At 51.8% G+C, this 22,857-nt stretch overlaps 14 non-coding genes across 14 annotated transcripts; all 14 read right to left on the bottom strand.

The window, feature by feature from the left end:
• Positions 1-918: 918 nt before the first annotated feature.
• LOC148151380 (5S ribosomal RNA) lies at positions 919-1,037 on the bottom strand. Its single transcript, XR_015755573.1, has one exon. It is a non-coding gene; the product is annotated as a 5S ribosomal RNA (ribosomal RNA).
• Positions 1,038-2,583: 1,546 nt separating this feature from the next.
• On the bottom strand, positions 2,584-2,702 carry LOC148151381 (5S ribosomal RNA). Its single transcript, XR_015755696.1, has one exon. It is a non-coding gene; the product is annotated as a 5S ribosomal RNA (ribosomal RNA).
• Positions 2,703-4,248: 1,546 nt separating this feature from the next.
• Positions 4,249-4,367, bottom strand: LOC148151382 (5S ribosomal RNA). Its single transcript, XR_015756495.1, has one exon. It is a non-coding gene; the product is annotated as a 5S ribosomal RNA (ribosomal RNA).
• Positions 4,368-5,912: 1,545 nt separating this feature from the next.
• On the bottom strand, positions 5,913-6,031 carry LOC148151383 (5S ribosomal RNA). Its single transcript, XR_015755866.1, has one exon. It is a non-coding gene; the product is annotated as a 5S ribosomal RNA (ribosomal RNA).
• A 1,546-nt stretch (positions 6,032-7,577) lies between these two features.
• On the bottom strand, positions 7,578-7,696 carry LOC148151384 (5S ribosomal RNA). The gene has a single exon (XR_015755354.1). It is a non-coding gene; the product is annotated as a 5S ribosomal RNA (ribosomal RNA).
• Positions 7,697-9,242: 1,546 nt separating this feature from the next.
• On the bottom strand, positions 9,243-9,361 carry LOC148151385 (5S ribosomal RNA). Its single transcript, XR_015755577.1, has one exon. It is a non-coding gene; the product is annotated as a 5S ribosomal RNA (ribosomal RNA).
• A 1,529-nt stretch (positions 9,362-10,890) lies between these two features.
• LOC148151386 (5S ribosomal RNA) lies at positions 10,891-11,009 on the bottom strand. The gene has a single exon (XR_015755442.1). It is a non-coding gene; the product is annotated as a 5S ribosomal RNA (ribosomal RNA).
• Positions 11,010-12,540: 1,531 nt separating this feature from the next.
• LOC148151387 (5S ribosomal RNA) lies at positions 12,541-12,659 on the bottom strand. Its single transcript, XR_015756496.1, has one exon. It is a non-coding gene; the product is annotated as a 5S ribosomal RNA (ribosomal RNA).
• A 1,546-nt stretch (positions 12,660-14,205) lies between these two features.
• Positions 14,206-14,324, bottom strand: LOC148151388 (5S ribosomal RNA). Its single transcript, XR_015756497.1, has one exon. It is a non-coding gene; the product is annotated as a 5S ribosomal RNA (ribosomal RNA).
• Positions 14,325-15,870: 1,546 nt separating this feature from the next.
• LOC148151389 (5S ribosomal RNA) lies at positions 15,871-15,989 on the bottom strand. The gene has a single exon (XR_015755585.1). It is a non-coding gene; the product is annotated as a 5S ribosomal RNA (ribosomal RNA).
• Positions 15,990-17,535: 1,546 nt separating this feature from the next.
• On the bottom strand, positions 17,536-17,654 carry LOC148151390 (5S ribosomal RNA). The gene has a single exon (XR_015755974.1). It is a non-coding gene; the product is annotated as a 5S ribosomal RNA (ribosomal RNA).
• A 1,546-nt stretch (positions 17,655-19,200) lies between these two features.
• On the bottom strand, positions 19,201-19,319 carry LOC148151391 (5S ribosomal RNA). Its single transcript, XR_015755586.1, has one exon. It is a non-coding gene; the product is annotated as a 5S ribosomal RNA (ribosomal RNA).
• Positions 19,320-20,865: 1,546 nt separating this feature from the next.
• Positions 20,866-20,984, bottom strand: LOC148151392 (5S ribosomal RNA). The gene has a single exon (XR_015756499.1). It is a non-coding gene; the product is annotated as a 5S ribosomal RNA (ribosomal RNA).
• Positions 20,985-22,530: 1,546 nt separating this feature from the next.
• On the bottom strand, positions 22,531-22,649 carry LOC148151393 (5S ribosomal RNA). Its single transcript, XR_015756663.1, has one exon. It is a non-coding gene; the product is annotated as a 5S ribosomal RNA (ribosomal RNA).
• Between the last annotated feature and the right edge of the window lie 208 nt (positions 22,650-22,857).

Raw genomic sequence — 22,857 nt, forward strand, 5'->3', positions numbered from 1 at the left:
CCACTCAATGAAGGTAAGCATGCAGGTACAGCAGGTAGTGAAGAAGGCTAATAGCATGCTGGCCTTCATAACAAGAGGGATTGAGTATAGAAGCAAAGAGGTCCTTCTGCAGCTGTACAGGGCCCTGGTGAGACCACACCTGGAGTACTGTGTGCAGTTCTGGTCTCCAAATTTGAGGAGAGACATTCTGGCTATTGAGGGAATGCAGCGTAGGTTCACGAGGTCAATTCCTGGAATGGCGGGATTACCTTACACTGAAAGACTGGAGCGACTGGGCTTGTGTACCCTTGAGTTTAGAAGACTGAGAGGGGATCTGGTTGAGACATATAAGATGATCAAAGGATTGGACACTCTGGCGGCAGGCAACATGTTTCCGCTGCGGGGTGAGTGCCGAAACAGAGGACACAGCTTAAAAATACGGGGTAGACCATTTAGGACAGAGATGAGGAGAAACTTCTTCACCCAGAGAGTGGTGGCTGTGTGGAATGCTCTGCCCCAGAGGGCAGTGGAGGCCCAGTCTCTGGATTCATTTAAGAAAGAGTTGGATAGAGCTCTCAAGGATAGTGGAATCAAGGGTTATGGAGATAAGGCAGGAACAGGATACTGATTAAGGATGATCAGCCATGATCATATTGAATGGTGGTGCAGGCTGGAAGGGCAGAATGGCCAACTCCTGCACCTATTGTCTATTGTCCGCCTTTCCTGACTGCCACCCGCAGACAGCGTGCAGCCCCAATCCCTTTCTTTCCGCCTTTCTTGCTGATTTTGGCAGCGCTCCGCTCTCCTCCCCTCCGTGTCTCGTGCCTGCAGGAGACTGATGCCAGGCACAGCAGCAGCAGCAAAAATAACCTGCCGCTCCATTGCCTGGCACAAGACAAGTGCAGAGGGGTGACTTGAGCAGCCACTGCTGGCGGAAAAAGCTTACTGCACCTGGTATTCCCAGGCGGTCTCCCATCCAAGTACTAACCAGGCCTGAGTCTGCTTAGCTTCCGAGATCAGACGAGATCGGGCGTTTTCAGACTAGTATGGCCGTAGGCGCTGGCCCCTGCCTTTTCTCCCTACTTCAAGGCGTGCTGGCCAGCCACATTTTCTTTCTTGCTCTTTCTCTTTATCCCCTTTGGCTTTTTTTTCTCTTTTCTCTTTGCTCTTCCTCCTCCGTGCGTGCTTCCCTCCCTCCGTCCCTCCAGCTGCCTTTCAGCCAGCCCTTGCCCACCAGGCTCCTGTAGTCTCACACATCCCCACACAGGCCAACTGCAAGCCCTCCCCCTGCTTCATAGGGCCGCAGCCTGCATTCTCTCATCCTTCCACACTCCTCCACCCCTCCATTTCGGAATGCCGGGCACTGACCAGTGGGGTACCGCACGGATCAGTACTGGGACCGCAGCTTTTTACAATCTATCTTCAGGATATACAAGATGGTATTAGCAATAACATTCGCAAATTTCATCAGCTGGGTGGCAGGGTGAAATGTGATGAGGATGTTAGGAGATTACAGGATGACCTGGACAAGTTAGGTGAGTGCTCAGATGCATGGCAGATGCACTTTCACGTGGATAAATGGATCCTTATCCACTTTGGTGGCAAGAACAGGAAGGCAGATTACCACCTAAGTGGAATCAATTTAGGTAAAGGGGCAGTACAGAGAGATCTGGGGGTTCTTGTACACCACTCAATGAAGGTAAGCATGCAGGTACAGCAGGTAGTGAAGAAGGCTAATAGCATGCTGGCCTTCATAACAAGAGGGATTGAGTATAGAAGCAAAGAGGTCCTTCTGCAGCTGTACAGGGCCCTGGTGAGACCACACCTGGAGTACTGTGTGCAGTTCTGGTCTCCAAATTTGAGGAGAGACATTCTGGCTATTGAGGGAATGCAGCGTAGGTTCACGAGGTCAATTCCTGGAATGGCGGGATTACCTTACACTGAAAGACTGGAGCGACTGGGCTTGTGTACCCTTGAGTTTAGAAGACTGAGAGGGGATCTGGTTGAGACATATAAGATGATCAAAGGATTGGACACTCTGGCGGCAGGCAACATGTTTCCGCTGCGGGGTGAGTGCCGAAACAGAGGACACAGCTTAAAAATACGGGGTAGACCATTTAGGACAGAGATGAGGAGAAACTTCTTCACCCAGAGAGTGGTGGCTGTGTGGAATGCTCTGCCCCAGAGGGCAGTGGAGGCCCAGTCTCTGGATTCATTTAAGAAAGAGTTGGATAGAGCTCTCAAGGATAGTGGAATCAAGGGTTATGGAGATAAGGCAGGAACAGGATACTGATTAAGGATGATCAGCCATGATCATATTGAATGGTGGTGCAGGCTGGAAGGGCAGAATGGCCAATTCCTGCACCTATTGTCTATTGTCCGCCTTTCCTGACTGCCACCCGCAGACAGCGTGCAGCCCCAATCCCTTTCTTTCCGCCTTTCTTGCTGATTTTGGCAGCGCTCCGCTCTCCTCCCCTCCGTGTCTCGTGCCTGCAGGAGACTGATGCCAGGCACAGCAGCAGCAGCAAAAATAACCTGCCGCTCCATTGCCTGGCACAAGACAAGTGCAGAGGGGTGACTTGAGCAGCCACTGCTGGCGGAAAAAGCCTACTGCACCTGGTATTCCCAGGCGGTCTCCCATCCAAGTACTAACCAGGCCTGAGTCTGCTTAGTTTCCGAGATCAGACGAGATCGGGCGTTTTCAGACTAGTATGGCCGTAGGCGCTGGCCCCTGCCTTTTCTCCCTACTTCAAGGCGTGCTGGCCAGCCACATTTTCTTTGTTGCTCATTTTCTTTATCCCCTTTGGCTTTTTTTTCTCTTTTCTCTTTGCTCTTCCTCCTCCGTGCGTGCTTCCCTCCCTCCGTCCCTCCAGCTGCCTTTCAGCCAGCCCTTGCCCACCAGGCTCCTGTAGTCTCCCACATCCCCACACAGGCCAACTGCAAGCCCTCCCCCTGCTTCATAGGGCCGCAGCCTGCATTCTCTCATCCTTCCACACTCCTTCACCCCTCCATTTCGGAATGCCAGGCACTGACCAGTGGGGTACCGCACGGATCAGTACTGGGACCGCAGCTTTTTACAATCTATCTTCAGGATATACAAGATGGTATTAGCAATAACATTCGCAAATTTCATCAGCTGGGTGGCAGGGTGAAATGTGATGAGGATGTTAGGAGATTACAGGGTGACCTGGACAAGTTAGGTGAGTGCTCAGATGCATGGCAGATGCACTTCCACGTGGATAAATGGATCCTTATCCACTTTGGTGGCAAGAACAGGAAGGCAGATTACCACCTAAGTGGAATCAATTTAGGTAAAGGGGCAGTACAGAGAGATCTGGGGGTTCTTGTACACCACTCAATGAAGGTAAGCATGCAGGTACAGCAGGTAGTGAAGAAGGCTAATAGCATGCTGGCCTTCATAACAAGAGGGATTGAGTATAGAAGCAAAGAGGTCCTTCTGCAGCTGTACAGGGCCCTGGTGAGACCACACCTGGAGTACTGTGTGCAGTTCTGGTCTCCAAATTTGAGGAGAGACATTCTGGCTATTGAGGGAATGCAGCGTAGGTTCACGAGGTCAATTCCTGGAATGGCGGGATTACCTTACACTGAAAGACTGGAGCGACTGGGCTTGTGTACCCTTGAGTTTAGAAGACTGAGAGGGGATCTGGTTGAGACATATAAGATGATCAAAGGATTGGACACTCTGGCGGCAGGCAACATGTTTCCGCTGCGGGGTGAGTGCCGAAACAGAGGACACAGCTTAAAAATACGGGGTAGACCATTTAGGACAGAGATGAGGAGAAACTTCTTCACCCAGAGAGTGGTGGCTGTGTGGAATGCTCTGCCCCAGAGGGCAGTGGAGGCCCAGTCTCTGGATTCATTTAAGAAAGAGTTGGATAGAGCTCTCAAGGATAGTGGAATCAAGGGTTATGGAGATAAGGCAGGAACAGGATACTGATTAAGGATGATCAGCCATGATCATATTGAATGGTGGTGCAGGCTGGAAGGGCAGAATGGCCAACTCCTGCACCTATTGTCTATTGTCCGCCTTTCCTGACTGCCACCCGCAGACAGCGTGCAGCCCCAATCCCTTTCTTTCCGCCTTTCTTGCTGATTTTGGCAGCGCTCCGCTCTCCTCCCCTCCGTGTCTCGTGCCTGCAGGAGACTGATGCCAGGCACAGCAGCAGCAGCAAAAATAACCTGCCGCTCCATTGCCTGGCACAAGACAAGTGCAGAGGGGTGACTTGAGCAGCCACTGCTGGCGGAAAAAGCCTACTGCACCTGGTATTCCCAGGCGGTCTCCCATCCAAGTACTAACCAGGCCTGAGTCTGCTTAGCTTCCGAGATCAGACGAGATCGGGCGTTTTCAGACTAGTATGGCCGTAGGCGTTGGCCCCTGCCTTTTCTCCCTACTTCAAGGCGTGCTGGCCAGCCACATTTTCTTTCTTGCTCTTTCTCTTTATCCCCTTTGGCTTTTTTTTCTCTTTTCTCTTTGCTCTTCCTCCTCCGTGCGTGCTTCCCTCCCTCCGTCCCTCCAGCTGCCTTTCAGCCAGCCCTTGCCCACCAGGCTCCTGTAGTCTCCCACATCCCCACACAGGCCAACTGCAAGCCCTCCCCCTGCTTCATAGGGCCGCAGCCTGCATTCTCTCATCCTTCCACACTCCTCCACCCCTCCATTTCGGAATGCCGGGCACTGACCAGTGGGGTACCGCACGGATCAGTACTGGGACCGCAGCTTTTTACAATCTATCTTCAGGATATACAAGATGGTATTAGCAATAACATTCGCAAATTTCATCAGCTGGGTGGCAGGGTGAAATGTGATGAGGATGTTAGGAGATTACAGGGTGACCTGGACAAGTTAGGTGAGTGCTCAGATGCATGGCAGATGCACTTTCACGTGGATAAATGGATCCTTATCCACTTTGGTGGCAAGAACAGGAAGGCAGATTACCACCTAAGTGGAATCAATTTAGGTAAAGGGGCAGTACAGAGAGATCTGGGGGTTCTTGTACACCACTCAATGAAGGTAAGCATGCAGGTACAGCAGGTAGTGAAGAAGGCTAATAGCATGCTGGCCTTCATAACAAGAGGGATTGAGTATAGAAGCAAAGAGGTCCTTCTGCAGCTGTACAGGGCCCTGGTGAGACCACACCTGGAGTACTGTGTGCAGTTCTGGTCTCCAAATTTGAGGAGAGACATTCTGGCTATTGAGGGAATGCAGCGTAGGTTCACGAGGTCAATTCCTGGAATGGCGGGATTACCTTACACTGAAAGACTGGAGCGACTGGGCTTGTGTACCCTTGAGTTTAGAAGACTGAGAGGGGATCTGGTTGAGACATATAAGATGATCAAAGGATTGGACACTCTGGCGGCAGGCAACATGTTTCCGCTGCGGGGTGAGTGCCGAAACAGAGGACACAGCTTAAAATACGGGGTAGACCATTTAGGACAGAGATGAGGAGAAACTTCTTCACCCAGAGAGTGGTGGCTGTGTGGAATGCTCTGCCCCAGAGGGCAGTGGAGGCCCAGTCTCTGGATTCATTTAAGAAAGAGTTGGATAGAGCTCTCAAGGATAGTGGAATCAAGGGTTATGGAGATAAGGCAGGAACAGGATACTGATTAAGGATGATCAGCCATGATCATATTGAATGGTGGTGCAGGCTGGAAGGGCAGAATGGCCAACTCCTGCACCTATTGTCTATTGTCCGCCTTTCCTGACTGCCACCCGCAGACAGCGTGCAGCCCCAATCCCTTTCTTTCCGCCTTTCTTGCTGATTTTGGCAGCGCTCCGCTCTCCTCCCCTCCGTGTCTCGTGCCTGCAGGAGGCTGATGCCAGGCACAGCAGCAGCAGCAAAAATAACCTGCCGCTCCATTGCCTGGCACAAGACAAGTGCAGAGGGGTGACTTGAGCAGCCACTGCTGGCGGAAAAAGCCTACTGCACCTGGTATTCCCAGGCGGTCTCCCATCCAAGTACTAACCAGGCCTGAGTCTGGTTATCTTCCGAGATCAGACGAGATCGGGCGTTTTCAGACTAGCATGGCCGTAGGCGCTGGCCCCTGCCTTTTCTCCCTACTTCAAGGCGTGCTGGCCAGCCACATTTTCTTTCTTGCTCTTTCTCTTTATCCCCTTTGGCTTTTTTTTCTCTTTTCTCTTTGCTCTTCCTCCTCCGTGCGTGCTTCTCTCCCTCCGTCCCTCCAGCTGCCTTTCAGCCAGCCCTTGCCCACCAGGCTCCTGTAGTCTCCCACATCCCCACACAGGCCAACTGCAAGCCCTCCCTCTGCTTCATAGGGCCGCAGCCTGCATTCTCTCATCCTTCCACACTCCTCCACCCCTCCATTTCGGAATGCCAGGCACTGACCAGTGGGGTACCGCACGGATCAGTACTGGGACCGCAGCTTTTTACAATCTATCTTCAGGATATACAAGATGGTATTAGCAATAACATTCGCAAATTTCATCAGCTGGGTGGCAGGGTGAAATGTGATGAGGATGTTAGGAGATTACAGGGTGACCTGGACAAGTTAGGTGAGTGCTCAGATGCATGGCAGATGCACTTTCACGTGGATAAATGGATCCTTATCCACTTTGGTGGCAAGAACAGGAAGGCAGATTACCACCTAAGTGGAATCAATTTAGGTAAAGGGGCAGTACAGAGAGATCTGGGGGTTCTTGTACACCACTCAATGAAGGTAAGCATGCAGGTACAGCAGGTAGTGAAGAAGGCTAATAGCATGCTGGCCTTCATAACAAGAGGGATTGAGTATAGAAGCAAAGAGGTCCTTCTGCAGCTGTACAGGGCCCTGGTGAGACCACACCTGGAGTACTGTGTGCAGTTCTGGTCTCCAAATTTGAGGAGAGACATTCTGGCTATTGAGGGAATGCAGCGTAGGTTCACGAGGTCAATTCCTGGAATGGCGGGATTACCTTACACTGAAAGACTGGAGCGACTGGGCTTGTGTACCCTTGAGTTTAGAAGACTGAGAGGGGATCTGGTTGAGACATATAAGATGATCAAAGGATTGGACACTCTGGCGGCAGGCAACATGTTTCCGCTGCGGGGTGAGTGCCGAAACAGAGGACACAGCTTAAAAATACGGGATAGACCATTTAGGACAGAGATGAGGAGAAACTTCTTCACCCAGAGAGTGGTGGCTGTGTGGAATGCTCTGCCCCAGAGGGCAGTGGAGGCCCAGTCTCTGGATTCATTTAAGAAAGAGTTGGATAGAGCTCTCAAGGATAGTGGAATCAAGGGTTATGGAGATAAGGCAGGAACAGGATACTGATTAAGGATGATCAGCCATGATCATATTGAATGGTGGTGCAGGCTGGAAGGGCAGAATGGCCAACTCCTGCACCTATTGTCTATTGTCCGCCTTTCCTGACTGCCACCCGCAGACAGCGTGCAGCCCCAATCCCTTTCTTTCCGCCTTTCTTGCTGATTTTGGCAGCGCTCCGCTCTCCTCCCCTCCGTGTCTCGTGCCTGCAGGAGACTGATGCCAGGCACAGCAGCAGCAGCAAAAATAACCTGCCGCTCCATTGCCTGGCACAAGACAAGTGCAGAGGGGTGACTTGAGCAGCCACTGCTGGCGGAAAAAGCCTACTGCACCTGGTATTCCCAGGCGGTCTCCCATCCAAGTACTAACCAGGCCTGAGTCTGCTTAGCATCCGAGATCAGACGAGATCGGGCGTTTTCAGACTAGTATGGCCGTAGGCGCTGGCCCCTGCCTTTTCTCCCTACTTCAAGGCGTGCTGGCCAGCCACATTTTCTTTCTTGCTCTTTCTCTTTATCCCCTTTGGCTTTTTTTTCTCTTTTCTCTTTGCTCTTCCTCCTCCGTGCGTGCTTCCCTCCCTCCGTCCCTCCAGCTGCCTTTCAGCCAGCCCTTGCCCACCAGGCTCCTGTAGTCTCCCACATCCCCACACAGGCCAACTGCAAGCCCTCCCCCTGCTTCATAGGGCCGCAGCCTGCATTCTCTCATCCTTCCACACTCCTCCACCCCTCCATTTCGGAATGCCGGGCTCTGACCAGTGGGGTACCGCACGGATCAGTACTGGGACCGCAGCTTTTTACAATCTATCTTCAGGATATACAAGATGGTATTAGCAATAACATTCGCAAATTTCATCAGCTGGGTGGCAGGGTGAAATGTGATGAGGATGTTAGGAGATTACAGGGTGACCTGGACAAGTTAGGTGAGTGCTCAGATGCATGGCAGATGCACTTTCACGTGGATAAATGGATCCTTATCCACTTTGGTGGCAAGAACAGGAAGGCAGATTACCACCTAAGTGGAATCAATTAAGGTAAAGGGGCAGTACAGAGAGATCTGGGGGTTCTTGTACACCACTCAATGAAGGTAAGCATGCAGGTACAGCAGGTAGTGAAGAAGGCTAATAGCATGCTGGCCTTCATAACAAGAGGGATTGAGTATAGAAGCAAAGAGGTCCTTCTGCAGCTGTACAGGGCCCTGGTGAGACCACACCTGGAGTACTGTGTGCAGTTCTGGTCTCCAAATTTGAGGAGAGACATTCTGGCTATTGAGGGAATGCAGCGTAGGTTCACGAGGTCAATTCCTGGAATGGCGGGATTACCTTACACTGAAAGACTGGAGCGACTGGGCTTGTGTACCCTTGAGTTTAGAAGACTGAGAGGGGATCTGGTTGAGACATATAAGATGATCAAAGGATTGGACACTCTGGCGGCAGGCAACATGTTTCCGCTGTGGGGTGAGTGCCGAAACAGAGGACACAGCTTAAAAATACGGGGTAGACCATTTAGGACAGAGATGAGGAGAAACTTCTTCACCCAGAGAGTGGTGGCTGTGAGGAATGCTCTGCCCCAGAGGGCAGTGGAGGCCCAGTCTCTGGATTCATTTAAGAAAGAGTTGGATAGAGCTCTCAAGGATAGTGGAATCAAGGGTTATGGAGATAAGGCAGGAACAGGATACTGATTAAGGATGATCAGCCATGATCATATTGAATGGTGGTGCAGGCTGGAAGGGCAGAATGGCCAACTCCTGCACCTATTGTCTATTGTCCGCCTTTCCTGACTGCCACCCGCAGACAGCGTGCAGCCCCAATCCCTTTCTTTCCGCCTTTCTTGCTGATTTTGGCAGCGCTCCGCTCTCCTCCCCTCCGTGTCTCGTGCCTGCAGGAGACTGATGCCAGGCACAGCAGCAGCAGCAAAAATAACCTGCCGCTCCATTGCCTGGCACAAGACAAGTGCAGAGGGGTGACTTGAGCAGCCACTGCTGGCGGAAAAAGCTTACTGCACCTGGTATTCCCAGGCGGTCTCCCATCCAAGTACTAACCAGGCCTGAGTCTGCTTAGCTTCCGAGATCAGACGAGATCGGGCGTTTTCAGACTAGTATGGCCGTAGGCGCTGGCCCCTGCCTTTTCTCCCTACTTCAAGGCGTGCTGGCCAGCCACATTTTCTTTCTTGCTCTTTCTCTTTATCCCCTTTGGCTTTTTTTTCTCTTTTCTCTTTGCTCTTCCTCCTCCGTGCGTGCTTCCCTCCCTCCGTCCCTCCAGCTGCCTTTCAGCCAGCCCTTGCCCACCAGGCTCCTGTAGTCTCACACATCCCCACACAGGCCAACTGCAAGCCCTCCCCCTGCTTCATAGGGCCGCAGCCTGCATTCTCTCATCCTTCCACACTCCTCCACCCCTCCATTTCGGAATGCCGGGCACTGACCAGTGGGGTACCACACGGATCAGTACTGGGACCGCAGCTTTTTACAATCTATCTTCAGGATATACAAGATGGTATTAGCAATAACATTCGCAAATTTCATCAGCTGGGTGGCAGGGTGAAATGTGATGAGGATGTTAGGAGATTACAGGGTGACCTGGACAAGTTAGGTGAGTGCTCAGATGCATGGCAGATGCACTTTCACGTGGATAAATGGATCCTTATCCACTTTGGTGGCAAGAACAGGAAGGCAGATTACCACCTAAGTGGAATCAATTTAGGTAAAGGGGCAGTACAGAGAGATCTGGGGGTTCTTGTACACCACTCAATGAAGGTAAGCATGCAGGTACAGCAGGTAGTGAAGAAGGCTAATAGCATGCTGGCCTTCATAACAAGAGGGATTGAGTATAGAAGCAAAGAGGTCCTTCTGCAGCTGTACAGGGCCCTGGTGAGACCACACCTGGAGTACTGTGTGCAGTTCTGGTCTCCAAATTTGAGGAGAGACATTCTGGCTATTGAGGGAATGCAGCGTAGGTTCACGAGGTCAATTCCTGGAATGGCGGGATTACCTTACACTGAAAGACTGGAGCGACTGGGCTTGTGTACCCTTGAGTTTAGAAGACTGAGAGGGGATCTGGTTGAGACATATAAGATGATCAAAGGATTGGACACTCTGGCGGCAGGCAACATGTTTCCGCTGCGGGGTGAGTGCCGAAACAGAGGACACAGCTTAAAAATACGGGGTAGACCATTTAGGACAGAGATGAGGAGAAACTTCTTCACCCAGAGAGTGGTGGCTGTGTGGAATGCTCTGCCCCAGAGGGCAGTGGAGGCCCAGTCTCTGGATTCATTTAAGAAAGAGTTGGATAGAGCTCTCAAGGATAGTGGAATCAAGGGTTATGGAGATAAGGCAGGAACAGGATACTGATTAAGGATGATCAGCCATGATCATATTGAATGGTGGTGCAGGCTGGAAGGGCAGAATGGCCAATTCCTGCACCTATTGTCTATTGTCCGCCTTTCCTGACTGCCACCCGCAGACAGCGTGCAGCCCCAATCCCTTTCTTTCCGCCTTTCTTGCTGATTTTGGCAGCGCTCCGCTCTCCTCCCCTCCGTGTCTGATGCCAGGCACAGCAGCAGCAGCAAAAATAACCTGCCGCTCCATTGCCTGGCACAAGACAAGTGCAGAGGGGTGACTTGAGCAGCCACTGCTGGCGGAAAAAGCCTACTGCACCTGGTATTCCCAGGCGGTCTCCCATCCAAGTACTAACCAGGCCTGAGTCTGCTTAGCTTCCGAGATCAGACGAGATCGGACGTTTTCAGACTAGTATGGCCGTAGGCGCTGGCCCCTGCCTTTTCTCCCTACTTCAAGGCGTGCTGGCCAGCCACATTTTCTTTCTTGCTCTTTCTCTTTATCCCCTTTGGCTTTTTTTTCTCTTTTCTCTTTGCTCTTCCTCCTCCGTGCGTGCTTCCCTCCCTCCGTCCCTCCAGCTGCCTTTCAGCCAGCCCTTGCCCACCAGGCTCCTGTAGTCTCACACATCCCCACACAGGCCAACTGCTTCATAGGGCCGCAGCCTGCATTCTCTCATCCTTCCACACTCCTCCACCCCTCCATTTCGGAATGCCGGGCACTGACCAGTGGGGTACCGCACGGATCAGTACTGGGACCGCAGCTTTTTACAATCTATCTTCAGGATATACAAGATGGTATTAGCAATAACATTCGCAAATTTCATCAGCTGGGTGGCAGGGTGAAATGTGATGAGGATGTTAGGAGATTACAGGGTGACCTGGACAAGTTAGGTGAGTGCTCAGATGCATGGCAGATGCACTTTCACGTGGATAAATGGATCCTTATCCACTTTGGTGGCAAGAACAGGAAGGCAGATTACCACCTAAGTGGAATCAATTTAGGTAAAGGGGCAGTACAGAGAGATCTGGGGGTTCTTGTACACCACTCAATGAAGGTAAGCATGCAGGTACAGCAGGTAGTGAAGAAGGCTAATAGCATGCTGGCCTTCATAACAAGAGGGATTGAGTATAGAAGCAAAGAGGTCCTTCTGCAGCTGTACAGGGCCCTGGTGAGACCACACCTGGAGTACTGTGTGCAGTTCTGGTCTCCAAATTTGAGGAGAGACATTCTGGCTATTGAGGGAATGCAGCGTAGGTTCACGAGGTCAATTCCTGGAATGGCGGGATTACCTTACACTGAAAGACTGGAGCGACTGGGCTTGTGTACCCTTGAGTTTAGAAGACTGAGAGGGGATCTGGTTGAGACATATAAGATGATCAAAGGATTGGACACTCTGGCGGCAGGCAACATGTTTCCGCTGCGGGGTGAGTGCCGAAACAGAGGACACAGCTTAAAAATACGGGGTAGACCATTTAGGACAGAGATGAGGAGAAACTTCTTCACCCAGAGAGTGGTGGCTGTGTGGAATGCTCTGCCCCAGAGGGCAGTGGAGGCCCAGTCTCTGGATTCATTTAAGAAAGAGTTGGATAGAGCTCTCAAGGATAGTGGAATCAAGGGTTATGGAGATAAGGCAGGAACAGGATACTGATTAAGGATGATCAGCCATGATCATATTGAATGGTGGTGCAGGCTGGAAGGGCAGAATGGCCAACTCCTGCACCTATTGTCTATTGTCCGCCTTTCCTGACTGCCACCCGCAGACAGCGTGCAGCCCCAATCCCTTTCTTTCCGCCTTTCTTGCTGATTTTGGCAGCGCTCCGCTCTCCTCCCCTCCGTGTCTCGTGCCTGCAGGAGACTGATGCCAGGCACAGCAGCAGCAGCAAAAATAACCTGCCGCTCCATTGCCTGGCACAAGACAAGTGCAGAGGGGTGACTTGAGCAGCCACTGCTGGCGGAAAAAGCCTACTGCACCTGGTATTCCCAGGCGGTCTCCCATCCAAGTACTAACCAGGCCTGAGTCTGCTTAGCTTCCGAGATCAGACGAGATCGGGCGTTTTCAGACTAGTATGGCCGTAGGCGCTGGCCCCTGCCTTTTCTCCCTACTTCAAGGCGTGCTGGCCAGCCACATTTTCTTTCTTGCTCTTTCTCTTTATCCCCTTTGGCTTTTTTTTCTCTTTTCTCTTTGCTCTTCCTCCTCCGTGCGTGCTTCCCTCCCTCCGTCCCTCCAGCTGCCTTTCAGCCAGCCCTTGCCCACCAGGCTCCTGTAGTCTCACACATCCCCACACAGGCCAACTGCAAGCCCTCCCCCTGCTTCATAGGGCCGCAGCCTGCATTCTCTCATCCTTCCACACTCCTCCACCCCTCCATTTCGGAATGCCGGGCACTGACCAGTGGGGTACCGCACGGATCAGTACTGGGACCGCAGCTTTTTACAATCTATCTTCAGGATATACAAGATGGTATTAGCAATAACATTCGCAAATTTCATCAGCTGGGTGGCAGGGTGAAATGTGATGAGGATGTTAGGAGATTACAGGGTGACCTGGACAAGTTAGGTGAGTGCTCAGATGCATGGCAGATGCACTTTCACGTGGATAAATGGATCCTTATCCACTTTGGTGGCAAGAACAGGAAGGCAGATTACCACCTAAGTGGAATCAATTTAGGTAAAGGGGCAGTACAGAGAGATCTGGGGGTTCTTGTACACCACTCAATGAAGGTAAGCATGCAGGTACAGCAGGTAGTGAAGAAGGCTAATAGCATGCTGGCCTTCATAACAAGAGGGATTGAGTATAGAAGCAAAGAGGTCCTTCTGCAGCTGTACAGGGCCCTGGTGAGACCACACCTGGAATACTGTGTGCAGTTCTGGTCTCCAAATTTGAGGAGAGACATTCTGGCTATTGAGGGAATGCAGCGTAGGTTCACGAGGTCAATTCCTGGAATGGCGGGATTACCTTACACTGAAAGACTGGAGCGACTGGGCTTGTGTACCCTTGAGTTTAGAAGACTGAGAGGGGATCTGGTTGAGACATATAAGATGATCAAAGGATTGGACACTCTGGCGGCAGGCAACATGTTTCCGCTGCGGGGTGAGTGCCGAAACAGAGGACACAGCTTAAAAATACGGGGTAGACCATTTAGGACAGAGATGAGGAGAAACTTCTTCACCCAGAGAGTGGTGGCTGTGTGGAATGCTCTGCCCCAGAGGGCAGTGGAGGCCCAGTCTCTGGATTCATTTAAGAAAGAGTTGGATAGAGCTCTCAAGGATAGTGGAATCAAGGGTTATGGAGATAAGGCAGGAACAGGATACTGATTAAGGATGATCAGCCATGATCATATTGAATGGTGGTGCAGGCTGGAAGGGCAGAATGGCCAACTCCTGCACCTATTGTCTATTGTCCGCCTTTCCTGACTGCCACCCGCAGACAGCGTGCAGCCCCAATCCCTTTCTTTCCGCCTTTCTTGCTGATTTTGGCAGCGCTCCGCTCTCCTCCCCTCCGTGTCTCGTGCCTGCAGGAGACTGATGCCAGGCACAGCAGCAGCAGCAAAAATAACCTGCCGCTCCATTGCCTGGCACAAGACAAGTGCAGAGGGGTGACTTGAGCAGCCACTGCTGGCGGAAAAAGCCTACTGCACCTGGTATTCCCAGGCGGTCTCCCATCCAAGTACTAACCAGGCCTGAGTCTGCTTAGCTTCCGAGATCAGACGAGATCGGGCGTTTTCAGACTAGTATGGCCGTAGGCGCTGGCCCCTGCCTTTTCTCCCTACTTCAAGGCGTGCTGGCCAGCCACATTTTCTTTCTTGCTCTTTCTCTTTATCCCCTTTGGCTTTTTTTTCTCTTTTCTCTTTGCTCTTCCTCCTCCGTGCGTGCTTCCCTCCCTCCGTCCCTCCAGCTGCCTTTCAGCCAGCCCTTGCCCACCAGGCTCCTGTAGTCTCCCACATCCCCACACAGGCCAACTGCAAGCCCTCCCCCTGCTTCATAGGGCCGCAGCCTGCATTCTCTCATCCTTCCACACTCCTCCACCCCTCCATTTCGGAATGCCGGGCACTGACCAGTGGGGTACCGCACGGATCAGTACTGGGACCGCAGCTTTTTACAATCTATCTTCAGGATATACAAGATGGTATTAGCAATAACATTCGCAAATTTCATCAGCTGGGTGGCAGGGTGAAATGTGATGAGGATCTTAGGAGATTACAGGGTGACCTGGACAAGTTAGGTGAGTGCTCAGATGCATGGCAGATGCACTTTCACGTGGATAAATGGATCCTTATCCACTTTGGTGGCAAGAACAGGAAGGCAGATTACCACCTAAGTGGAATCAATTTAGGTAAAGGGGCAGTACAGAGAGATCTGGGGGTTCTTGTACACCACTCAATGAAGGTAAGCATGCAGGTACAGCAGGTAGTGAAGAAGGCTAATAGCATGCTGGCCTTCATAACAAGAGGGATTGAGTATAGAAGCAAAGAGGTCCTTCTGCAGCTGTACAGGGCCCTGGTGAGACCACACCTGGAGTACTGTGTGCAGTTCTGGTCTCCAAATTTGAGGAGAGACATTCTGGCTATTGAGGGAATGCAGCGTAGGTTCACGAGGTCAATTCCTGGAATGGCGGGATTACCTTACACTGAAAGACTGGAGCGACTGGGCTTGTGTACCCTTGAGTTTAGAAGACTGAGAGGGGATCTGGTTGAGACATATAAGATGATCAAAGGATTGGACACTCTGGCGGCAGGCAACTTGTTTCCGCTGCGGGGTGAGTGCCGAAACAGAGGACACAGCTTAAAAATACGGGGTAGACCATTTAGGACAGAGATGAGGAGAAACTTCTTCACCCAGAGAGTGGTGGCTGTGTGGAATGCTCTGCCCCAGAGGGCAGTGGAGGCCCAGTCTCTGGATTCATTTAAGAAAGAGTTGGATAGAGCTCTCAAGGATAGTGGAATCAAGGGTTATGGAGATAAGGCAGGAACAGGATACTGATTAAGGATGATCAGCCATGATCATATTGAATGGTGGTGCAGGCTGGAAGGGCAGAATGGCCAACTCCTGCACCTATTGTCTATTGTCCGCCTTTCCTGACTGCCACCCGCAGACAGCGTGCAGCCCCAATCCCTTTCTTTCCGCCTTTCTTGCTGATTTTGGCAGCGCTCCGCTCTCCTCCCCTCCGTGTCTCGTGCCTGCAGGAGACTGATGCCAGGCACAGCAGCAGCAGCAAAAATAACCTGCCGCTCCATTGCCTGGCACAAGACAAGTGCAGAGGGGTGACTTGAGCAGCCACTGCTGGCGGAAAAAGCCTACAGCACCTGGTATTCCCAGGCGGTCTCCCATCCAAGTACTAACCAGGCCTGAGTCTGCTTAGTTTTCGAGATCAGACGAGATCGGGCGTTTTCAGACTAGTATGGCCGTAGGCGCTGGCCCCTGCCTTTTCTCCCTACTTCAAGGCGTGCTGGCCAGCCACATTTTCTTTCTTGCTCTTTCTCTTTATCCCCTTTGGCTTTTTTTTCTCTTTTCTCTTTGCTCTTCCTCCTCCGTGCGTGCTTCCCTCCCTCCGTCCCTCCAGCTGCCTTTCAGCCAGCCCTTGCCCACCAGGCTCCTGTAGTCTCCCACATCCCCACACAGGCCAACTGAAAGCCCTCCCCCTGCTTCATAGGGCCGCAGCCTGCATTCTCTCATCCTTCCACACTCCTCCACCCCTCCATTTCGGAATGCCAGGCACTGACCAGTGGGGTACCGCACGGATCAGTACTGGGACCGCAGCTTTTTACAATCTATCTTCAGGATATACAAGATGGTATTAGCAATAACATTCGCAAATTTCATCAGCTGGGTGGCAGGGTGAAATGTGATGAGGATGTTAGGAGATTACAGGGTGACCTGGACAAGTTAGGTGAGTGCTCAGATGCATGGCAGATGCACTTTCACGTGGATAAATGGATCCTTATCCACTTTGGTGGCAAGAACAGGAAGGCAGATTACCACCTAAGTGGAATCAATTTAGGTAAAGGGGCAGTAAAGAGAGATCTGGGGGTTCTTGTACACCACTCAATGAAGGTAAGCATGCAGGTACAGCAGGTAGTGAAGAAGGCTAATAGCATGCTGGCCTTCATAACAAGAGGGATTGAGTATAGAAGCAAAGAGGTCCTTCTGCAGCTGTACAGGGCCCTGGTGAGACCACACCTGGAGTACTGTGTGCAGTTCTGGTCTCCAAATTTGAGGAGAGACATTCTGGCTATTGAGGGAATGCAGCGTAGGTTCACGAGGTCAATTCCTGGAATGGCGGGATTACCTTACACTGAAAGACTGGAGCGACTGGGCTTGTGTACCCTTGAGTTTAGAAGACTGAGAGGGGATCTGGTTGAGACATATAAGATGATCAAAGGATTGGACACTCTGGCGGCAGGCAACATGTTTCCGCTGCGGGGTGAGTGCCGAAACAGAGGACTCAGCTTAAAAATACGGGGTAGACCATTTAGGACAGAGATGAGGAGAAACTTCTTCACCCAGAGAGTGGTGGCTGTGTGGAATGCTCTGCCCCAGAGGGCAGTGGAGGCCCAGTCTCTGGATTCATTTAAGAAAGAGTTGGATAGAGCTCTCAAGGATAGTGGAATCAAGGGTTATGGAGATAAGGCAGGAACAGGATACTGATTAAGGATGATCAGCCATGATCATATTGAATGGTGGTGCAGGCTGGAAGGGCAGAATGGCCAACTCCTGCACCTATTGTCTATTGTCCGCCTTTCCTGACTGCCACCCGCAGACAGCGTGCAGCCCCAATCCCTTTCTTTCCGCCTTTCTTGCTGATTTTGGCAGCGCTCCGCTCTCCTCCCCTCCGTGTCTCGTGCCTGCAGGAGACTGATGCCAGGCACAGCAGCAGCAGCAAAAATAACCTGCCGCTCCATTGCCTGGCACAAGACAAGTGCAGAGGGGTGACTTGAGCAGCCACTGCTGGCGGAAAAAGCCTACTGCACCTGGTATTCCCAGGCGGTCTCCCATCCAAGTACTAACCAGGCCTGAGTCTGCTTAGCTTCCGAGATCAGACAAGATCGGGCATTTTCAGACTAGTATGGCCGTAGGCGCTGGCCCCTGCCTTTTCTCCCTACTTCAAGGCGTGCTGGCCAGCCACATTTTCTTTCTTGCTCTTTCTCTTTATCCCCTTTGGCTTTTTTTTCTCTTTTCTCTTTGCTCTTCCTCCTCCGTGCGTGCTTCCCTCCCTCCGTCCCTCCAGCTGCCTTTCAGCCAGCCCTTGCCCACCAGGCTCCTGTAGTCTCCCACATCCCCACACAGGCCAACTGCAAGCCCTCCCCCTGCTTCATAGGGCCGCAGCCTGCATTCTCTCATCCTTCCACACTCCTCCACCCCTCCATTTCGGAATGCCGGGCACTGACCAGTGGGGTACCACACGGATCAGTACTGGGACCGCAGCTTTTTACAATCTATCTTCAGGATATACAAGATGGTATTAGCAATAACATTCGCAAATTTCATCAGCTGGGTGGCAGGGTGAAATGTGATGAGGATCTTAGGAGATTACAGGGTGACCTGGACAAGTTAGGTGAGTGCTCAGATGCATGGCAGATGCACTTTCACGTGGATAAATGGATCCTTATCCACTTTGGTGGCAAGAACAGGAAGGCAGATTACCACCTAAGTGGAATCAATTTAGGTAAAGGGGCAGTACAGAGAGATCTGGGGGTTCTTGTACACCACTCAATGAAGGTAAGCATGCAGGTACAGCAGGTAGTGAAGAAGGCTAATAGCATGCTGGCCTTCATAACAAGAGGGATTGAGTATAGAAGCAAAGAGGTCCTTCTGCAGCTGTACAGGGCCCTGGTGAGACCACACCTGGAGTACTGTGTGCAGTTCTGGTCTCCAAATTTGAGGAGAGACATTCTGGCTATTGAGGGAATGCAGCGTAGGTTCACGAGGTCAATTCCTGGAATGGCGGGATTACCTTACACTGAAAGACTGGAGCGACTGGGCTTGTGTACCCTTGAGTTTAGAAGACTGAGAGGGGATCTGGTTGAGACATATAAGATGATCAAAGGATTGGACACTCTGGCGGCAGGCAACTTGTTTCCGCTGCGGGGTGAGTGCCGAAACAGAGGACACAGCTTAAAAATACGGGGTAGACCATTTAGGACAGAGATGAGGAGAAACTTCTTCACCCAGAGAGTGGTGGCTGTGTGGAATGCTCTGCCCCAGAGGGCAGTGGAGGCCCAGTCTCTGGATTCATTTAAGAAAGAGTTGGATAGAGCTCTCAAGGATAGTGGAATCAAGGGTTATGGAGATAAGGCAGGAACAGGATACTGATTAAGGATGATCAGCCATGATCATATTGAATGGTGGTGCAGGCTGGAAGGGCAGAATGGCCAACTCCTGCACCTATTGTCTATTGTCCGCCTTTCCTGACTGCCACCCGCAGACAGCGTGCAGCCCCAATCCCTTTCTTTCCGCCTTTCTTGCTGATTTTGGCAGCGCTCCGCTCTCCTCCCCTCCGTGTCTCGTGCCTGCAGGAGACTGATGCCAGGCACAGCAGCAGCAGCAAAAATAACCTGCCGCTCCATTGCCTGGCACAAGACAAGTGCAGAGGGGTGACTTGAGCAGCCACTGCTGGCGGAAAAAGCCTACAGCACCTGGTATTCCCAGGCGGTCTCCCATCCAAGTACTAACCAGGCCTGAGTCTGCTTAGTTTTCGAGATCAGACGAGATCGGGCGTTTTCAGACTAGTATGGCCGTAGGCGCTGGCCCCTGCCTTTTCTCCCTACTTCAAGGCGTGCTGGCCAGCCACATTTTCTTTCTTGCTCTTTCTCTTTATCCCCTTTGGCTTTTTTTTCTCTTTTCTCTTTGCTCTTCCTCCTCCGTGCGTGCTTCCCTCCCTCCGTCCCTCCAGCTGCCTTTCAGCCAGCCCTTGCCCACCAGGCTCCTGTAGTCTCCCACATCCCCACACAGGCCAACTGCAAGCCCTCCCCCTGCTTCATAGGGCCGCAGCCTGCATTCTCTCATCCTTCCACACTCCTCCACCCCTCCATTTCGGAATGCCAGGCACTGACCAGTGGGGTACCGCACGGATCAGTACTGGGACCGCAGCTTTTTACAATCTATCTTCAGGATATACAAGATGGTATTAGCAATAACATTCGCAAATTTCATCAGCTGGGTGGCAGGGTGAAATGTGATGAGGATGTTAGGAGATTACAGGGTGACCTGGACAAGTTAGGTGAGTGCTCAGATGCATGGCAGATGCACTTTCACGTGGATAAATGGATCCTTATCCACTTTGGTGGCAAGAACAGGAAGGCAGATTACCACCTAAGTGGAATCAATTTAGGTAAAGGGGCAGTAAAGAGAGATCTGGGGGTTCTTGTACACCACTCAATGAAGGTAAGCATGCAGGTACAGCAGGTAGTGAAGAAGGCTAATAGCATTCTGGCCTTCATAACAAGAGGGATTGAGTATAGAAGCAAAGAGGTCCTTCTGCAGCTGTACAGGGCCCTGGTGAGACCACACCTGGAGTACTGTGTGCAGTTCTGGTCTCCAAATTTGAGGAGAGACATTCTGGCTATTGAGGGAATGCAGCGTAGGTTCACGAGGTCAATTCCTGGAATGGCGGGATTACCTTACACTGAAAGACTGGAGCGACTGGGCTTGTGTACCCTTGAGTTTAGAAGACTGAGAGGGGATCTGGTTGAGACATATAAGATGATCAAAGGATTGGACACTCTGGCGGCAGGCAACATGTTTCCGCTGCGGGGTGAGTGCCGAAACAGAGGACACAGCTTAAAAATACGGGGTAGACCATTTAGGACAGAGATGAGGAGAAACTTCTTCACCCAGAGAGTGGTGGCTGTGTGGAATGCTCTGCCCCAGAGGGCAGTGGAGGCCCAGTCTCTGGATTCATTTAAGAAAGAGTTGGATAGAGCTCTCAAGGATAGTGGAATCAAGGGTTATGGAGATAAGGCAGGAACAGGATACTGATTAAGGATGATCAGCCATGATCATATTGAATGGTGGTGCAGGCTGGAAGGGCAGAATGGCCAACTCCTGCACCTATTGTCTATTGTCCGCCTTTCCTGACTGCCACCCGCAGACAGCGTGCAGCCCCAATCCCTTTCTTTCCGCCTTTCTTGCTGATTTTGGCAGCGCTCCGCTCTCCTCCCCTCCGTGTCTCGTGCCTGCAGGAGACTGATGCCAGGCACAGCAGCAGCAGCAAAAATAACCTGCCGCTCCATTGCCTGGCACAAGACAAGTGCAGAGGGGTGACTTGAGCAGCCACTGCTGGCGGAAAAAGCCTACTGCACCTGGTATTCCCAGGCGGTCTCCCATCCAAGTACTAACCAGGCCTGAGTCTGCTTAGCTTCCGAGATCAGACGAGATCGGGCGTTTTCAGACTAGTATGGCCGTAGGCGCTGGCCCCTGCCTTTTCTCCCTACTTCAAGGCGTGCTGGCCAGCCACATTTTCTTTCTTGCTCTTTCTCTTTATCCCCTTTGGCTTTTTTTTCTCTTTTCTCTTTGCTCTTCCTCCTCCGTGCGTGCTTCCCTCCCTCCGTCCCTCCAGCTGCCTTTCAGCCAGCCCTTGCCCACCAGGCTCCTGTAGTCTCCCACATCCCCACACAGGCCAACTGCAAGCCCTCCCCCTGCTTCATAGGGCCGCAGCCTGCATTCTCTCATCCTTCCACACTCCTCCACCCCTCCATTTCGGAATGCCGGGCACTGACCAGTGGGGTACCGCACGGATCAGTACTGGGACCGCAGCTTTTTACAATCTATCTTCAGGATATACAAGATGGTATTAGCAATAACATTCGCAAATTTCATCAGCTGGGTGGCAGGGTGAAATGTGATGAGGATGTTAGGAGATTACAGGGTGACCTGGACAAGTTAGGTGAGTGCTCAGATGCATGGCAGATGCACTTTCACGTGGATAAATGGATCCTTATCCACTTTGGTGGCAAGAACAGGAAGGCAGATTACCACCTAAGTGGAATCAATTTAGGTAAAGGGGCAGTACAGAGAGATCTGGGGGTTCTTGTACACCACTCAATGAAGGTAAGCATGCAGGTACAGCAGGTAGTGAAGAAGGCTAATAGCATGCTGGCCTTCATAACAAGAGGGATTGAGTATAGAAGCAAAGAGGTCCTTCTGCAGCTGTACAGGGCCCTGGTGAGACCACACCTGGAGTACTGTGTGCAGTTCTGGTCTCCAAATTTGAGGAGAGACATTCTGGCTTTTGAGGGAATGCAGCGTAGGTTCACGAGGTCAATTCCTGGAATGGCGGGATTACCTTACACTGAAAGACTGGAGCGACTGGGCTTGTGTACCCTTGAGTTTAGAAGACTGAGAGGGGATCTGGTTGAGACATATAAGATGATCAAAGGATTGGACACTCTGGCGGCAGGCAACATGTTTCCGCTGCGGGGTGAGTGCCGAAACAGAGGACACAGCTTAAAAATACGGGGTAGACCATTTAGGACAGAGATGAGGAGAAACTTCTTCACCCAGAGAGTGGTGGCTGTGTGGAATGCTCTGCCCCAGAGGGCAGTGGAGGCCCAGTCTCTGGATTCATTTAAGAAAGAGTTGGATAGAGCTCTCAAGGATAGTGGAATCAAGGGTTATGGAGATAAGGCAGGAACAGGATACTGATTAAGGATGATCAGCCATGATCATATTGAATGGTGGTGCAGGCTGGAAGGGCAGAATGGCCAACTCCTGCACCTATTGTCTATTGTCCGCCTTTCCTGACTGCCACCCGCAGACAGCGTGCAGCCCCAATCCCTTTCTTTCCGCCTTTCTTGCTGATTTTGGCAGCGCTCCGCTCTCCTCCCCTCCGTGTCTCGTGCCTGCAGGAGACTGATGCCAGGCACAGCAGCAGCAGCAAAAATAACCTGCCGCTCCATTGCCTGGCACAAGACAAGTGCAGAGGGGTGACTTGAGCAGCCACTGCTGGCGGAAAAAGCCTACTGCACCTGGTATTCCCAGGCGGTCTCCCATCCAAGTACTAACCAGGCCTGAGTCTGCTTAGCTTCCGAGATCAGACGAGATCGGGCGTTTTCAGACTAGTATGGCTGTAGGCGCTGGCCCCTGCCTTTTCTCCCTACTTCAAGGCGTGCTGGCCAGCCACATTTTCTTTCTTGCTCTTTCTCTTTATCCCCTTTGGCTTTTTTTTCTCTTTTCTCTTTGCTCTTCCTCCTCCGTGCGTGCTTCCCTCCCTCCGTCCCTCCAGCTGCCTTTCAGCCAGCCCTTGCCCACCAGGCTCCTGTAGTCTCCCACATCCCCACACA

Source organism: Chiloscyllium plagiosum, unplaced genomic scaffold (genome assembly GCF_037043375.1).
Source record: "Chiloscyllium plagiosum isolate Xiang-an unplaced genomic scaffold, Cpla_swu_hap1 HiC_scaffold_3, whole genome shotgun sequence".
Lineage (NCBI taxonomy): Eukaryota > Metazoa > Chordata > Chondrichthyes > Orectolobiformes > Hemiscylliidae > Chiloscyllium > Chiloscyllium plagiosum.